We start from the raw sequence: 17,046 nt of genomic DNA, 5'->3' as shown, positions 1-17,046 counted from the left end.
ACTATTTTCATTTGGACTTTTTTCTCATGGCCTCAATCAGACTTTTATTTAAATCTATTCACAAGTCAGTTTCTAGTCTCAATGTTAACTTTATTAAAAAAGGGATAGAAATTCAGGCAAGAGAAAACATTTTATCTTCCAGAAAAAAACAAACAACAACAAAGAGAGTATTTTTCCAATTTAACTTTGTTTACCACACTATTTAGATTTTCCCATTAAAATTGGGGCAACTTAACCAGTGACCATGGGCAAGGTGGGAAAAGTAGTAATTTTCTTTGTTTCGTTTTGAAATTATTACATCGTCCAAAGAATGCACACAAAGTGATCAGAGTTTATTTTATGCTCTTAGAGCAAAATCTGTTTATCAACCCATAAGGAAATTACAAGCTCTGCTTTCAGTTCTTTGTTTAAAATGCACTGTAGTGCAGTATGATTTGCATGTTAATGATGTGAAGCCGACTGTATAATAAATGGGAAGGGGAAGATATAAACTAGTTTCAGAGAGCTGGTTTGTGTGTTTTTCATATTTCTTCCTTAAATGTTTAACTTGAGAACACATCTACGAGGTATGTTTATGTGAAAGGTAATAATTTGTGATCGTTGAATGGAGCGGCAATGAAGCAACAAGTGTCATCCTCAGATATCTCACTCAGAAAGCAACTGGACACGAGAGGCATTTGAACATCTTTGGAAGGCAGACATACTGTAACAAACAAGAGGCGGGCAGAGTTCATTCTGTGTAGTGTAATCTCTGAACTCAGAAAACATGAAGCCGCCCTGATTTCTCTCTCATTAACTCCTTCCCCCACCCCCATTCTTGAGTGCATTCAGGCATGCAATTGGGATGCTTCATATTTTGTGGTTTTCGTTGGTTTCCCGTTACATTGTGATGCATGTCCTCATTAAGTAAAACAGCAAAATGAAATCAATTTTTAAATATTAATGTGTGATTTGTGGAAGCGTGTCTTAGGCACATTGAATTACTGAAATTGAAAAGGCAGAATTGGTGTTTTTGAAACCCATTCAACTTCCTTTTATTTACAGCCTTTGAGCCATTTCTCAGGTTGAGAAGCAACCATAGAGACATTTCATGTGTAGATTCATTTGTATTTAAAATATCCTAAAACCATTATCAGCATGCAGTAGCCCTCTCATTGAACAAATACAGATTAGAGGTAAATGGAGAAATTCCTGTATATCAGTAGTTCTCAAACAGAGCTAATTTGATCCCAAAAGGACATTTGGCAATTTCTAGAGATATTCTTGATTGTCACAACTGGAGGTGTAATGAGCACTACCAGTATCGAGTGCATAAAGGCCAGGGATGTTGCTACACATTCTACAATGCACAGGAAAACACGCCATATACACACTCACACAACAAGGAATTGTATATCCTAAAATGTCAATAGTACCAAGGTTGGGAATTCTTGCTGTAAATAAAGATATGAAGCCAAATCACATCCTAATTCACAAAAACTGGGAAAAGAGTTAGGGCTTGTATTATCTACTGGTCTATAACAATGCTGCTACAAACGTAGTGGCCTAAAACATGCCTATGTATCATCTCAGATATTCTGTGGTCAAGAGTCCAGACTCAGCTTCGGCGAGTCTTCTATAAGGCTGCAATAATAGTGCCACCCAGGGACGAGTTCTCATTTGAATGCTGGACTGGGAAATAATCTGTTCTCAAGAGCATGTGGTCATGGGCAGTATTATATACTCTGGGACCTCAGTTTCTTGCTATCCTCAGCTCCTTGTCCTCTGACTCTCTCTAAAGGCAGCTCACAACATGGCAGCTTACTTTTTCAAAGCCAAAATGATAAGTTTTTTTCATAAGGCAGACAATATATAATGTAAATGATGTACATGATCACATACATTTCATCAATTTTGCCATATTCTCTGGGGTAGCAGCAAGTACAGATCTCACACACACTCAAGAGTAAGGAATTACACTAAAGTATGAACACCAGTAGGTACTGATCATGGGGCCACTTAACAGTTTATCATAGGGAATCTATATATTCTGTTTGTTTTTGCATTTTAAAAATGTTGCTATTTCTGTATTACAAAGCTGTAGTCATCAAGACAGTATGGTATTGGCACAAGAAGAGACACATGGACCAATGGTATAGAATAGAGAACCTAGAAATGGATCCACAGATATATGGCCAAATAATCTTCAACAAAGCAGGAAAGAATATCCAATGGAAAAAAGACAGTCTCTTTAGCAAATGGTGATGGGAGAACTGGACAGCAACATGCATGAGAATGAAACTGGACATTTTCAAATACCATACACAAAAATAAATTCAAAATGAATGAAAGACCTAAATGTAAGATAGGAAACTATCAAAATCCTACAGGAGAAAACAGACAGCAACCTCTTTGGCCTTGATCCACAGCAACTTTTTACTTGACATAGGCAAGGGAAATAAAAGCAAAAATGAACTACTGGGACCTCATCAAGATAAAAAGTTTCGGCACAGCAAAGGAAAAAGTCAACAAAACTAAAAGGCAACTGACAGGATGGGAGAAGATATATGCAAATGACATGTTGGCTAAAGGGGTAGTATCCAAAATCTATAAAGAATTTATCAAACTCAACACCTGAAAAACAAATAATCCAGTGAACAAATGGGCAGAGGACATGAATAGACACTTTTGCAAAGAATGCATGCAGATGGCAATCAGACACATAAAAAGATGCTCAACATCACTCATCATCAGGGAAATACAAATCAAAACCACATTGAGATAACACCTCAGATCAGTCAGAGTGGCTCAGATCAGTCAGAGTGGCTTTAATTAACAACTTAGGAAACAACAGATGTTGGTGAGCATGTGCAGAAAGGGGAACCCTCTTGCAGTGTTGGTGGGAATGCAAACTGGTACAGCCACTCTGGAAAACAGTGTGGAGGTTCATCAAAAAAATGAAAAATGGAATTACCCTGCAACCCAGCAATAGCACTTCTAGGAATTTATCCAAAGGGGACAGGAGTGCCGATTCAAAGGGGCATATGCACCCCAATGTTTATAGCAGCACTGTCAACAATAGTCAAAGTATGGAGAGAGACCAAATATCCATCAACTGATGAATGGATAAAGAAGATGTAGTATGTATACACAATGGAATACTACTCGGCAATGAAAAAAATGAAATCTTGCCACTTGCAACACTGTGGATGGAACTGTAGGGTATTATGCTAAGTGGAGTAAGTCAGTCAAAGAAAGACAGATATCATGTGATTTCACTCATATGTGTAATTTGAAAAACTTAACAGATGACCATAAGGGATGGGAAGGAAAAATAAGATACAAATAGGGAAGCAAACCATAAGAGACTCTTAAATACAGAGAACAAACTGAGGGTTGATGGGGGGTAGGGGATTGAGGGGGGTGGGGAAAATGGGTGATGGGCATTGAGGAAAGCGCTTGTTGGGATGAGCACTGGGTGTTGTGTGTAAGTGATGAATCACGGGAATCTACCCCTGAAGCCAAGACTACACTGTATGTTAACTAACTTGACAATTGAAAAAAAATAGTTGCTATCCATTAAAAGTTAATTGGCTAAATGTAAGATACTTGACGGTAAAATACACATATTGTCATTCAGGGAACTAAAAGGGAGATCACAGATGACTGTCACATGGTGACTATCACTGCTACTTTTTTCACATGTGTAGAATATTTGAAATAATCAAAGTGCTCTTTCTATAATCAACTCACAAAATTGCCTAGTTTATTTGTTCCTCTCTTTCTGTAGACCTATATTTTGTCACTTTTACCTTGCCTACCTCTCTGTTGGTTTCATTTTCGTTCTCTGTATTAAGAATCTTCACATCATTTGGTGGTTGGTGTTGGGGGTTTTGGGGAGCAGAAAGGCCGTCTTGGGTCCATTACTGCTAGTGAGTCATGAAGATCGTTCTGTGTTTAAAATACATAACTGTAAAAAAAGTAAAAATAAAAAAAAATATGTGTAATCGTAAATAGGATAACTTGAATGACGAATAACTGAAAGTATTGTGAGTTACATAACACAAAAATAGGTATTGAATCCCTCTTTCCATAAATTAAATTTAGCTTGTTATAATAAATATGTTGTAATGAATTTTGTTTACTGGGCACTTGCTGGGGAACTGTACCTGTTTACTTTTACTTTAAATGTGTGCTGCATCTTTATTCTTTGTATGCAGCTATGTTTCCTTTTGTCTTTAAGCCATATTAATTTCTACATTGTTGGAAATTAATGCTAGTGATGGGAATGTAATACTACAAAGGTTGTAGTATTATAGAGATTCATTGTTAAGCAGTGAGGTGCAAATATTAATAAGAATTTTATGATTACATCGAATCTTTTATCCATTTGTGTCCTCTTAAGATGTGTAAATAAGTATTGTTCTTTTCAGATACCATTTGATGTACTAAATATGCTATAAGACATATTCTGGGATATTTAATATATATGTGATGACCAATAAAGTATTATCATAGGTACCAAGTGTGCTTTTCACTTTCATAGGAGAATTCAGAATTTCTAGTTTATATCATTTGTGTATATAATGCATAATTTTAGGGGATGTGGAAATTATACAAATAGATTTTTTTGTTTCCTTCATATGATTTCCTTTTATGTTCGCACCATTTGCTTATCTTCAATGGATATTCGCAAGTACACAAAACATTTGTTAAGCACCTATTATGTGCCAGGAACTATACTGGATGTAGAATATTGCATTATCATTCATAAGTCTACTTTGCCAAATTTTTCAAAGAGAACTAATGCTCATCTTGGTTTAGAGATTTGCCCAAAGTGTCATAGCTAGAATGTACAGGAGCTAGTACCTATAGGCAGATGTCTCTTCATGTGGTTCTATGTGGCTAGTGGTGTAATAAATGATCACTCTCAGAAAGAATGCAATCTTAAATTCTTGTTGTGAATTTGTATCCTAAAAATAATAAACATTTGTTGAATACAAGTATGAGTAGTCTAAAATAACAGCTTCATTAATTTTTTCCCATTTCTGCTTACAATTACTTTAAATCAGATATCAAAAGGATTAGTGATTTAACCAAGTAAAGGGAGTGGGACACGGGATGGAAGAATACCTAAAACTGAGCATAGAGTGTTCCAGAAAGACATTTGCATCATTGAAGATGAGAAGGGGCCTTTCTGGGGACACAGGAAATAAATCCAGGATGGTTAGAAGAGAGAGAGAGCAAAGGCAGGGAGGCTTAAGTGGTGACTGGAGAGGTAGGCGAGCTGAGGATTAGTGGGCTTTTTAGGTCATGTTTAAAGATTTTGACTTTATAGTACGATCAGTTGGGAGCTTTTAAAGAGCAACAGCATCAGATTTGCATTTTTCAAAGATCACTCCAGGTACAAGGTGAAAGATAGATTATAGGTATTCATTTGATGATGTCGGGAGATGACTTCACTACTGATAGCCTCAACTACCTGGGTGGCCCTCAAGAACATTATCCTTAGTGGAAAAAGTCAATCTCAAAAGGTGTCATGCTTATAATTCTATTTATGTAACATTCTTGAAAGAATGAAACTATAGAGATGGAGAATAGATAAGTGGTTGCCAGGCGATAGCTATGGGGAGGGTGGGGGCGGATTTGAATACAAGGAGGTGGCACAAGGCAACTCTTTTGTGTGATGGAACAGTTCTGCTTCTTGAATGTGACAGTGGTTATACAAATCTATACCTGAGATAAAATCTCATAGAACATAAGCATGCACACATAAATGAATGCAGGTAAAACCCTCTATATAAAGCCTGTCTGTAGTCAGACCGGTACAGCCATGTACCAATGCCATTTCCTGGCTTTGAGATTATACTGTAGCTATATAAAATCGTGTCATTGAGGGAAGCTGAAGGAAGGGGTTGTTCTTACTATTTTTGCTACTTCCTATGAGTCTATACTTATTTCAAAATAAAAAGTTTCATTTTTAAGACTATTATAATAGAACAGGCTTTTTAAAGAATGGGAACAGTGATGAAGAATAAGTAAAGCAATGTTCTCAGCACATCAGTGATCAAATTTGCAAGTCCTGTTATGAATATTTTGCAGTGAATCAAGGCAGTTGATGATAAAGTACATTTATTGGACAAATACTAATTGAGCCTCTCCTCTGTGTCAAGTCGCTGAGGATGGTGGTCAAGCAAAACAGCAACAGTCTGTCTTCATGGGGCCTTTGGGCTACTTGGCCTGCAGAGAGTGTTACACAAATTTTGACACTCTTCTACGTTAAGATCAGGTTGTATTTCCAAGAGATCAGGCTCCAGGAAGAATTTTATCACTTGTGGACTCCTAAATTATATGGACTGTCTACAATTTTGAATCCAAAATAGCGTGATTTTGTTCATATTATATATTTCAATATTGACTTAAAATGGTTCTTTTCTTTCAAGCCCCCCATTTTACTTTCAAAGCTAAATACTAATTTTTTTTAATGTTTTGAAATATCTTTTATGCTCCCAAATCTGATCATCTTAAAATTTGAAATACCACAGAGCAGGCACATGATTTTGAAGTAATTTTTTCTTTATTTATATTATTTTTTGTCTTAAAAAATAATTTCCCATTGGAGCACAACTAACAATCTCAGTTGTCTTTTCTAAAGCTGGGTTGGATAAAGTGGGTGGTAAATTACTACGGGGGTTTTAAATGTCATTCAGAGACTGAGGTGAAAAAGATAAGCTTTATGATTTTATTTCAGGCTGGCCTATCTTCTCTGTTAATAGACTCGCAAAAAGTATTTCACCTTCATAAGTTAGATGGCTGTTGATAATTCTCCTGAAAGAAAGTTGATGGCATCTTGGGATAACCTGAATTTGATTATAATAATGTTATATTATTACTGAAGGTCTATCCTGTGTCAGTATTATCAAAGTAAACATAGAGATCCACATTGTTAAAGATAAGGAAATTTTGACTTTCTGGAGGATTAATTTGCCCAAAGCCAAATAACTAGTGATGATGATCTAATATTTGAACCTAAAATCAATGCTTTTTCCAGGATACCACTGCCTTTTACTGTATTATTAATACAGTAAATGCACTGTTTTATGAAGTTTTTGAGGTTTCTTCATAGATCTCTGAAAATGAACATAATTCTTTTCAAGAAGAAAAATATCCATTTTATTTACTTTTTTTCCCTAGCAGTTTGGAATATATGTGTGATGTGCATGTATTTGTGCAGATACATGTATATTTTCTTTCTCTGTTTTAATAGAAAAACCTGAGAATCATCATCCTGTGGGCAGATTCCCCCTAGGCAATTTGCTTCTCTGACCTACTTATCACTACCTATGGAGTGCACGACTCCATCCTCTTAAATAACAATAATAACCAGGAGAAAGCAAAATCAGGAGGTTTTATTACCCTATTAATTTGGAAGGTGATGGGTAGGCATGGTTGGCATGATGGTTGAAAGAAAAATAGTTTGGTGCATAAATGAGTGAGGAGAAGCTGCTAAATTCTCAACGTGAGGACTAGTTGAAACATTTGCTTTAGATGCCCTGAATTCTGTTCCTCAGTCTATAACAGAAAATACCTTGGCCTAATCATTCAGTTGCCTAATTCTCAGTTCAACAGGGCTATTTTTACCCTTTCCTTTGTTACAAAGCAAAATTTAACTGAGGTAAAAGATCTAATTGGTTTTATTCAATGATTTCATGAGTTGGGCAGCACACCATCTAGGAAGGGGCTATACAAAGTAGAAGGTTTTTGTAGACAGAAGGGAACAGGAAAAGGAAATTTCTGGCGAAAAGTGGAATATTTTAAGCAAGGTGACCTTCCTATGGGGAACAGAAAGAGTCTATCAGGGCAGGTTAGTCATTAACGCTGACCAGGTATTTCCAGACTAACTGGCTAAAGGTTACATTCCTAGGAGCTGCTGAAACTGCAATTAGGTTAAGTTTTAAGTCTTGGTTTGCTGACTTGGGACTTAGCACAATGGACTCCATTTTGAGTATATTGCCTTTTTTTTAAAGACATTTATTTTCAAGAGAAGTAATTATAAATTAATAGCATCTATTTAAATATTTAAGTTTCTTGAGTCTATATAGTTTCTGACAGTTGTAGTTTGGCTTTTGAATATTGTGTATGTAAAAATTTGAAACTGTTGTATATCAAATCTTACAAAATGTAATCTGGAGTAGCTGATCAAATTATTTAATCCAACTTTATCAAAATGTCAATGTAATTCAGATATAGTAGTATATATACATAGATCTTCAGAAAATTCTTTTCAAAATAAAGCATAGATATTTATTCCCACTCACCTAACATGCATGAGTGAGTACTCAATGTATCCCAGGTAGTATATTTGCATGGAAACAAAATAGAATGTCAAATTTCCTTGTACTCAGGAAGAATTATAGAGTTTAATTGCGATTTTGGCAGATAGACTTAATTCATATATCAAGTCTTTAATCTATATGTTGATTAGTAAGTCATTTAGAAGGCTATCCAATATGGTTGTGGTTGCATTTGAAATTAATCATTTATATGCCAATTACACAGCGGCCTTCCTTTTTATTATTTAAATTATGTGAAAAAATGGACTGTTTCCTGGACTCACCAGTGTGAGAGAAATGATGGGCATGGTGAAGAGCCACCCTTTGATTTTCTACAACTGATGATAAAATTAGATTGCCCAACCTGTAAACTCCTTGAAGAGAGGGACTATGTTTTATGCAAACTCATATGCCCATTCTAGCAGCTAGTTGGAACTCCTATTCATGGCACTCTCAGGTTAGATGAAAAATCAATGCTAGAGTTTTTTGGAGGGGGGGTGGGTTAAGAAATATTTCAAGATACTTAAATAGCAATGTAATATCCTTTATTTTTCCAGACCGTAAACATAAACAAAAACAAATAACCAAGAACAGTAGCTATCCCATAGTAGAGGCTTACGTTTTATCAGTTTCTTAGAAACTTGTGCAAAGGTAACAAGGACAAGGATGTATATATTTTTCAAACATCTGCAATAGATCAAAATTACTAAAATTGCATTCCTTAAAAAAAAAACTTGAAGCATAAATGATGAACGCTTCTTCCCTGTTCACTTGAATATTTCATTTCCAAATACAGAGGATAATTTTGTTTTTCTTGAATTTATTTTAACTTTATGCTTATAAATAAATCATGCATAACCCTTCTATTTCAGTATCACTTTATCTTTGTAGGTAAACTACAATTCACAAGTTAATAATAAAACATATGTCACTGCAAATCTCAGGCAATAACTCCAGTAACTGGATAATAATGATGTCAAATCTGGGGGAATAAAACATAATATTGAGGCTAGAAGTAAGGAATTATTCTAAATCCTAACAGCAATTCAACTACTTCCCCTTCTTGAATGTTTTACTGGTCGTCGAGAAATCAGCAAACTCAAACCCACTTGAACTGATTTCCCCAGTTTGCATGGTTTTGTCACCACCAGGGTTTACTTAATATTCTCATAAATTAAAACTTCTAGAAGGTTTACAGTAAAGAGCACACTGAGATGTCTCTGTTGATTATAACTCAGGAGCCCTCAGGAATATTTTTATACAGTATGAGATCAATATGTTTATGTGGTTGTTTTAAGTTTAAATAAATGATAATAATTGAATGGAGCTAGAGAAGAATTCACATGAGAAGGACTAACTCTCCTTTTGTTAAATCAGTTCAATTCAGTCAACAATTATTGAAGGCCTACTATGTGTCAATGAGGATCATCGTATCCAGACCCAAAAGCCATCACCTCCTCTATCAGACCCTGTGCTCTCGTGGGTATATGTGGATCCCCACAGCATGCTGGTCGTTATCATCGTCACCAGCACCTCAGATGTATGGCCACACAAACACTTGTTCTTCCTACTCCTGCTCTTCGCCCATTCAGTTACTCTTAACCACGGCAGTGTAAGCAAACCTAAGTCGGATCATGTCACTGCTCTGCTCAGAACCTTCCAGTGAATTTCCACACCAGATAAATACCAAAGTCCTCACCATACCTATAAATTCCTATGTGCTACAGTCCCCACCACCTTTCTGGTCTCATTTCATAGTTGTTTTCCCTCACACACATTCCTCCAGCCACACTGGCCACCTCACTGTGTGTAGGCCTTTAGAGAGGCTGACTCCTCTAACTGGAAGGCCCCCTGTTATTCCTGATTCTCAGTCCGCCACTTGTCACCTTAACAACAAGTCCATGCCTGACACCCAATTAAAACTTGTAATTGCCCTCTCCCAGCACTTTCTATTATTTTCCCCTGCTTTGTCTGTTATTTTTATCGTTAGTACTTTTTAATATACTGTATATTTGAATTTTTTATCCTGTTTATCTCTCCTACTAAGATGTAAGCTTCATGAGGACAGAGATTTTTACTTTTTTTGTTTTTATTGTTCACTTCTATGTCCCCAGCATTTAGAATAGCACTTGGCACATAGTAAGCAATCAGTAATTTTTGGTTGAAGCAAGGAATAAGTAAAAATATTATTACTGATAGTAAATATTTATTAATGTATTATTCACTGTCATTTAGTTTGCTATGTACTTTAAATCCATACTGCCATTTTTTTCTCAAATAAGTATATTTTTTTCTCACATAAGTATATATATTAACTCCATCTAAGTGAAAAAAAAAAACTAAGGCACAGAGAGTATTATAATTTGTTCAAAGTCACATCTCTCTTAAATGATTGAGTATTTATCTAAGTGTGTTAAAAGAAGACATTTCTGTTATTATAGTGTTTTACCAACTTTAAGATTCTCATGATTTCACCTTTTAATATTTCATAAGCTAGAGTGCACCTAACAATTGAAGACATGTCAGAGTTTAATTAGAGATTTTTTTTATAAGTGGTACAAAGAATAATTGATGATGTTGTATATTCAACAAAATGCAGTATATTAAAATCTTCTTGAGGGTGGTACTCTTTGCTTTGCCTCTGGATCTTTGGTGCCCAGCACAATGTGTAATATGAGACAAACACTATTAAATGTATACCAAATGAAAAATATAGTTGGTGTATTTCTCTTCTTTCTATTTCCTATCATTTTCAGTAGCGTTTTCTGTAAAAGCCTCTTAGAGGGGGCATCATGAGAGCAAGGAACATGATAACTGTATTCAACATTGTATTCCCAATACAACTCCTGTCACATGATAGTTGATTAATAAATATGGATGGAATGAATTTATCTTGTAATTCCTAGAACTGAACTCCCTTATAGGCACATAATGTATACCATATATAATACTTAAAAAAAAGGACTTTAAACCTTTTGTCAGATAACATAGATACACAAAGGTTTGGGAGTGAAACTATTTGTATTTAAATGCTGGCTTTATCACTTATGGACTATGTGAAGCTAGGAAATTCACAAAACCTCTCTGTACTTCCATTTTGCATGTAAAGCGTTAGCACACTGCCTGGTATATAATATATGCTCAAAGAAAGCCAACTATTATTTCACATTATTATTTGCTGCTTGTTTATTATCTACTTGAATGCTGAGTAATGTATTAAATTTTGTGGATTCTACAGTTTTTTTCTCAGCCAGTCCTGAATCTTTAGGAGAATTAGAAATGATAAACAGAAATTAGCTCAAAGATGATTACTTCCTCTATTCTTAACAGCAGAGGGCAGGCTGCTTTCTTGTGGATCAAGTTTAGGCTCTCAATGTTCCCTCCAGGTTAGTATGGTTAAGAGTGAGGTCTCTCTAACCATGCCTCAGTTGTTTTTCTATTCTTCTACTTATGAACTTTTAACCTTTGAGAAATTACTGAATCTGTTGGTGCTTCAGTTTCACCATCTGTACAATGAAGGCAATTAATTGTACCTCCTCACAGATTTGTTGTCAGAATTAAATGGGCCAATTCCTGTAAAGTGCTCAGAATAGTGCCTGATCTGATAATAAGAGTTCATTAAGTGCCCAAGAGGTCTGAACCATAGTAATACCCATAAAAGTACATGTGAGTGGTGTTTGGGACAAATTAATTTCCACATTCATTAAGAATTTTTACATATGTGTTTCTGTTATTAAATTTTGTCTGCGTGGTTAACACCACCACCGTCCTAATGAAAAGGGAAGGATTTTGATGGACTTGGTTTGGACTTTGATGGACTGACTCCTGGTTCTGTCACTGGACAGTCTATAAGCTTGGGAGAGTTACTTAATTTGACTTCTTTCATCTCTGAAATGAAGGTAAATATATCTACCCAAAGATTGTTAGGAGCACTAAATCAGAACACATATAAAGCATACCACATAGTTCCTGGCATAGTAGGACTCAATATGTAGCAGATAATTTTAATAGGTTGCCCCTAAATCCCATATTTTAGCTTATTATTTTACATAATAAGTCTATTACAAATTCATGTTTAATTAGAACAGATATTTTCCTCTATTTGCAATAAGAATGATAGGCTATGAAAAAATCAGAAAATGTAAATAGATTAAATTACAAAAATAAATATTCCTTCACATTTGTGGAATTTCACTATCTTAAGAGGCCATTGAGCCAAATATAATGAATGGATTCTGAAGAGAATTGGATAATTTCATGACAGATAAAACTGATGTTTCTCTTTAAAAACTAGGTATAATCAAATCAGCTGCCACCAACTGATATCCATGGAGACCAGGCAGAATTTCTTTCTACCCAGAGCACTACACAAATAACCAAAAGCCACTTGGAGTATTGTTATAGTTTTAGTTTTCTTATTTCCTATATCAAACCCTTGGGAAGATTTCTTCAATAACTGACCTTGGATTTAAATAAATACTTGGAGGGTGGGGAGAAGGAAATGTTTCTGTAGTTAGCCAAATGTTATATGTTGGAATGAAGTTAACACAGATTAGAAAAGGGAAAACCATGAAGGGGGATACATATCTTAGACAAGAAAGGAAAAAATAAAGGCGAATCAGAAAGAAAGTTCATGCACTTTATGAGCAGAAGGTAAACATTTCTTCTACTGTGAAATTTAATCTTCTGTTTTAAATTTTATAGTTTTTTAGAAGATGCCTGTATTACTCTGCTAGGGCTGCCATAACAAAATATCACAGACTAGGTGACTTAAACAACAGACATTCATTTCCTCACTGTTCTGGCAACTGAAAGTCCAGGATCAAGGTGCTGGTAAGTTGGTTTCTCCTGAGGTCTTACTCCTTCACTTGGAGATGGCTACCTTCTCACATGGCCTTTATAGAAAGTAAATCAGTTTCCTCTAATTCCTCCATGTTTTTATAATAAGCTATCAAAATGAGCATTCTGTGAGCATGTCTCCCTAGTATCTCTTCCTCCACATTTAAGGACAACAATGCTATTGGATTAGGGCCACACACTTATGACCTCATTGAACCTTAATTATCTTTTTTAAAGGCTCTGTCTCCAAATGTAGTTATAGGTGAGTTAGGGCTTCAATGTACGACTTTGGGGGGAAAAATTAACAATGTCCATCCCAAAAATAATAAATATGGTTTGTGATCAAGAGTAGTAATGTCTTTTTTAGAATCATTGTATTTACTTAAGTCCCTTCTTAAAGCATATGATAGACTCATGGTTGTGGAATGCATGAAACAATTCAGAATGTCATTTTGATAGCTTATTATAAAAACATGGAGGAATTAGAGGAAACTGATTTACTTTCTATATGTTTAATTATGATTCACTTACCATTTGAGCCTATGTTTTCTCATTTATAATATAAGGAATTCATAGTTATAATTATTCTGCAATGAATTCAGTCAGATAATAGAGATAAAGAAGGACATTGAAAAATGTAAAGCACTGTACAAATATTGGTGATTTTCACTGTTTTCCATGAGTGTACTCCACAAACTATAACCTGTAGTAATATTCAAAATAATATTTATTCCTTTCAAGGAAATTGAAGGAGACATAAATTAAACAAAATAAACCAAAATGTAAGAATGAAATAGACCATGGACAATATATTTCAGTAAACAGGAGAATTGAAATTTTCCTCTGGAAATAGGTTAAGTATGAGGGAAATTATTAATGTGGAGTTTAGTTACTTTTATGAAAATGCTAAGCTACATAAGTACAATAAACACAATAGCAATGACAAAATAGTAACGAAAATTACCCAAGCTTGATAAAGTGTTATATGCAGATAGTCACTTGCACTTATTTTCTTTTATATTCTTTTAAACTTTCCCTGATACACAACCACACGAGGCACTTAATAACATAGTTTTATTAAAGTAGCTACATTATCAGGTAAGACTCGATAACAGAATCTAGTGAAAAAGTGTCATATCATTTCTTCCTTACTGGAAGATAGAAGAATACAAACTCCTGTGGCTTACGGTATGGGCTGGAACTTGGCCAAAGTGTGCTGCTATGACTCTTCAGTGATTCTACATCTTTTTTTACAGTATCTACAATAAGACAGGTTCTTTCTTGGGCACTGGTGATGACATGTATATCACTAGTACTTATTCTGCCGAAGGATGGCACTGAACAAAACTCTTGAGAGTCTTACATGGCAGTAAATGGAATAGAAGGGTTGGGGAATCAGGAACAGCTTTTAAATCTGACTTTTATTCTGCTGAAAGTCCAATGATATGAAATGGCCCTGCTTGTATACATCTCTCTGCAGCACAGTTCCAAGGAAATAAGTTCTATATCGATCCTGAACATTAGTATGTCTGTATTAAACTGAGTCCTTGTGATGTACTGCATAACAAATCAAACTTTTAAAAAATCTCTTTTATCGGTATCATTGCTTCACAAGAGTGTATTCAATTTAAATATGAATGTTGTAAGATAGAGTCAATTTGGGGAAGAAGAGTTCTTGCTCCTTTTCATTTGAGTTATCTGGTAATTTTCTTAATGATAGCATTAAAATGCATTTATAAAATAACTTTTTTAGCCTATCAACTATAAGGACTCTTAATGACCCCATTTGTTATTTCCCTCTATTTATCTTTTTTTCCTTTTTTGTGTGACATTTCAGAACTGGACTCTCCCCTGCCTCTTTCACCTATCCCTGATAGTCATCTATTTTGACTAAGACCTAATTTATTGTAAGTCAGACAAAAAGCTAAAAGCTGAGGAAGTAATCGTGTATAAAACATATTAGTATATAACCTCATCTTGGTTCTTTGAAAAGGTCCTTTGGTGGAGATGGCATCCAAGCAATCCCCAAAGGCTAAACAGAAATTAGCCAGGTGGAAATGGGAGCAGGAACACTGCAGCATGTGCAAAAGCCCTGAGGCAGAAAGAACAGGGTGCAGTTGGGGAATTACTGGTAATTTTGTATGGGTTAATAGTAGAGCTGAAAGATGAAGAAGCATTACAAATGAGCTAGAGGAATAAACTCATGAAGGGCTTAAGGCACGAAGAAAAGGAGTCCAATCTGTGTTCAGAGGGCAGACAGAAATGATTTAAGGGATTTTAATCTGGGGAGTAACACATTTCAATTTATACCCTACAAGATGCCTCTGGCAAAAGGTAGAAAATTATTTCAATGGGATAATTTTAGAGAAAAATAATGAACATTGATTTCCATTATGCTGTGCTATTGTTAAGTACCTTTTGGTGTGATACTGTAGTCTTTAAAAATCTGAAATCCCAATCATTTAAATAGGATATATATATTAAATCTATGCTAAAAGACAAATCTATTCAAAATTGGCAAGTCCAGAGTCACAGTAGACAAGCATCTTGTGATAATGTGTCATCATTCCTTTCCTATGATTTGTGTGATTGAGACAATAGGCTGGTCCATGTTTTCGCTACATGGGGTATTGTGCAGTTTTATCAGGGCAAAAATGTTTGCAAAACGAATCTCCTCCCTCATAGAGCATTGTATGCTAATTAAAATATCTAAATGAAAAGAAATTCACTCATTTAGAAAGCATTCTGGAGTATCTATGTAATTCTCAAGAAACTACAAATGAGACATGGCATTTTTTAAGTTGAAGGAGCCAGAAAAAATACTTGGCGTTAACTTTTAACTATTGCCTTACTATTTTATCAAGTAATATAAAGTTAAGGAGAATTTTTCCATCAGCCAGAAAAATTTGCACAAAAAGGTTCTTGTATCCCAGCCATGACACCACTGACATGTTATTTTTAAGACTAATACTTAATATTATTAAGAACAATATTATTTAATTTTAATATTAATTTATTTTAATAATATAATGTTAAATAATATTTAATTTCAAGTTATTAATATTTCTTAGTTTTATTTTTCTTTTTGAGATATTTCAATAAATTTAAATGCAAACAACATACATTAGACTCATGTTTCTACTATTTATAATTTTAAGAATTCAACTTTAGTTATGTTGCTAAATTTTATATTTGAATTGTGTTAAATTGTGTCAATTTTATTTTATGAGTTCTGAATTTTGCTTTTGCAAAAATAGATACTGAAATACCAGTATTGCCATTCTGTTCTAGTATTGCTTTCACTGGCAAAAAGGTTAAAAGGCTATTGTATTCATCCACTGATGATGGTGGGGTGAATGCAGATAGTGGTGATTGGGGAGAGAGAAAAGTAAAAAAATGAGACAGAATCAACAAGACTTGGCAGTTTGGGGAATATGGTATAAATGGAAGAAGAGGAAAAAAGATACCCTCTCTTCCTTTATGAATTTTGAGTCAATGAATTTATGAACATTACATTCACATAGAGAGAAAACACAAGAGAAAGAAAGAAAGCTACAAAGAGGAACAGAATAGGCAAGACAGCTAGAAAAATAGCATCACGTCAGAAAATGCTACAATTCAGTGATTAAATGTTCAGGAAATCCATACCCCCTTGCAACCGCGATCTCTGTCTTGTTTGGGGAAGCTTTATACGTACTAAATACACTGTGATGGATGTGGCTTCTCTTCTGGGATAGCAGAGTCAAGTTGATGACATGTTAAAGACGGCAGACAATGAATGACAAACATCTGGAGGCTTAGCACAGGACTCCCTGAGTTCCATAACCCTGAGCTACTTTGAATCTGGTTAGAGCCGGTGTCCCTAGGTTTATTGCAAGTAAGTGAGGTTAAGCGT

The 17,046-nt window shown here is 34.9% G+C and overlaps 1 protein-coding gene across 1 annotated transcript in view; it reads left to right on the top strand.

The window, feature by feature from the left end:
- ADGRL3 (adhesion G protein-coupled receptor L3) overlaps positions 1-17,046 on the top strand; it is a 690,326-nt gene that overhangs the window by 517,970 nt on the left and 155,310 nt on the right. The gene's annotated exons all lie outside the window — the stretch shown is intronic.

Source organism: Panthera leo, chromosome B1 (genome assembly GCF_018350215.1).
Source record: "Panthera leo isolate Ple1 chromosome B1, P.leo_Ple1_pat1.1, whole genome shotgun sequence".
Classification (NCBI taxonomy): Eukaryota; Metazoa; Chordata; class Mammalia; order Carnivora; family Felidae; genus Panthera; species Panthera leo.
This window is presented reverse-complemented; position numbering and strand designations above follow the sequence as displayed.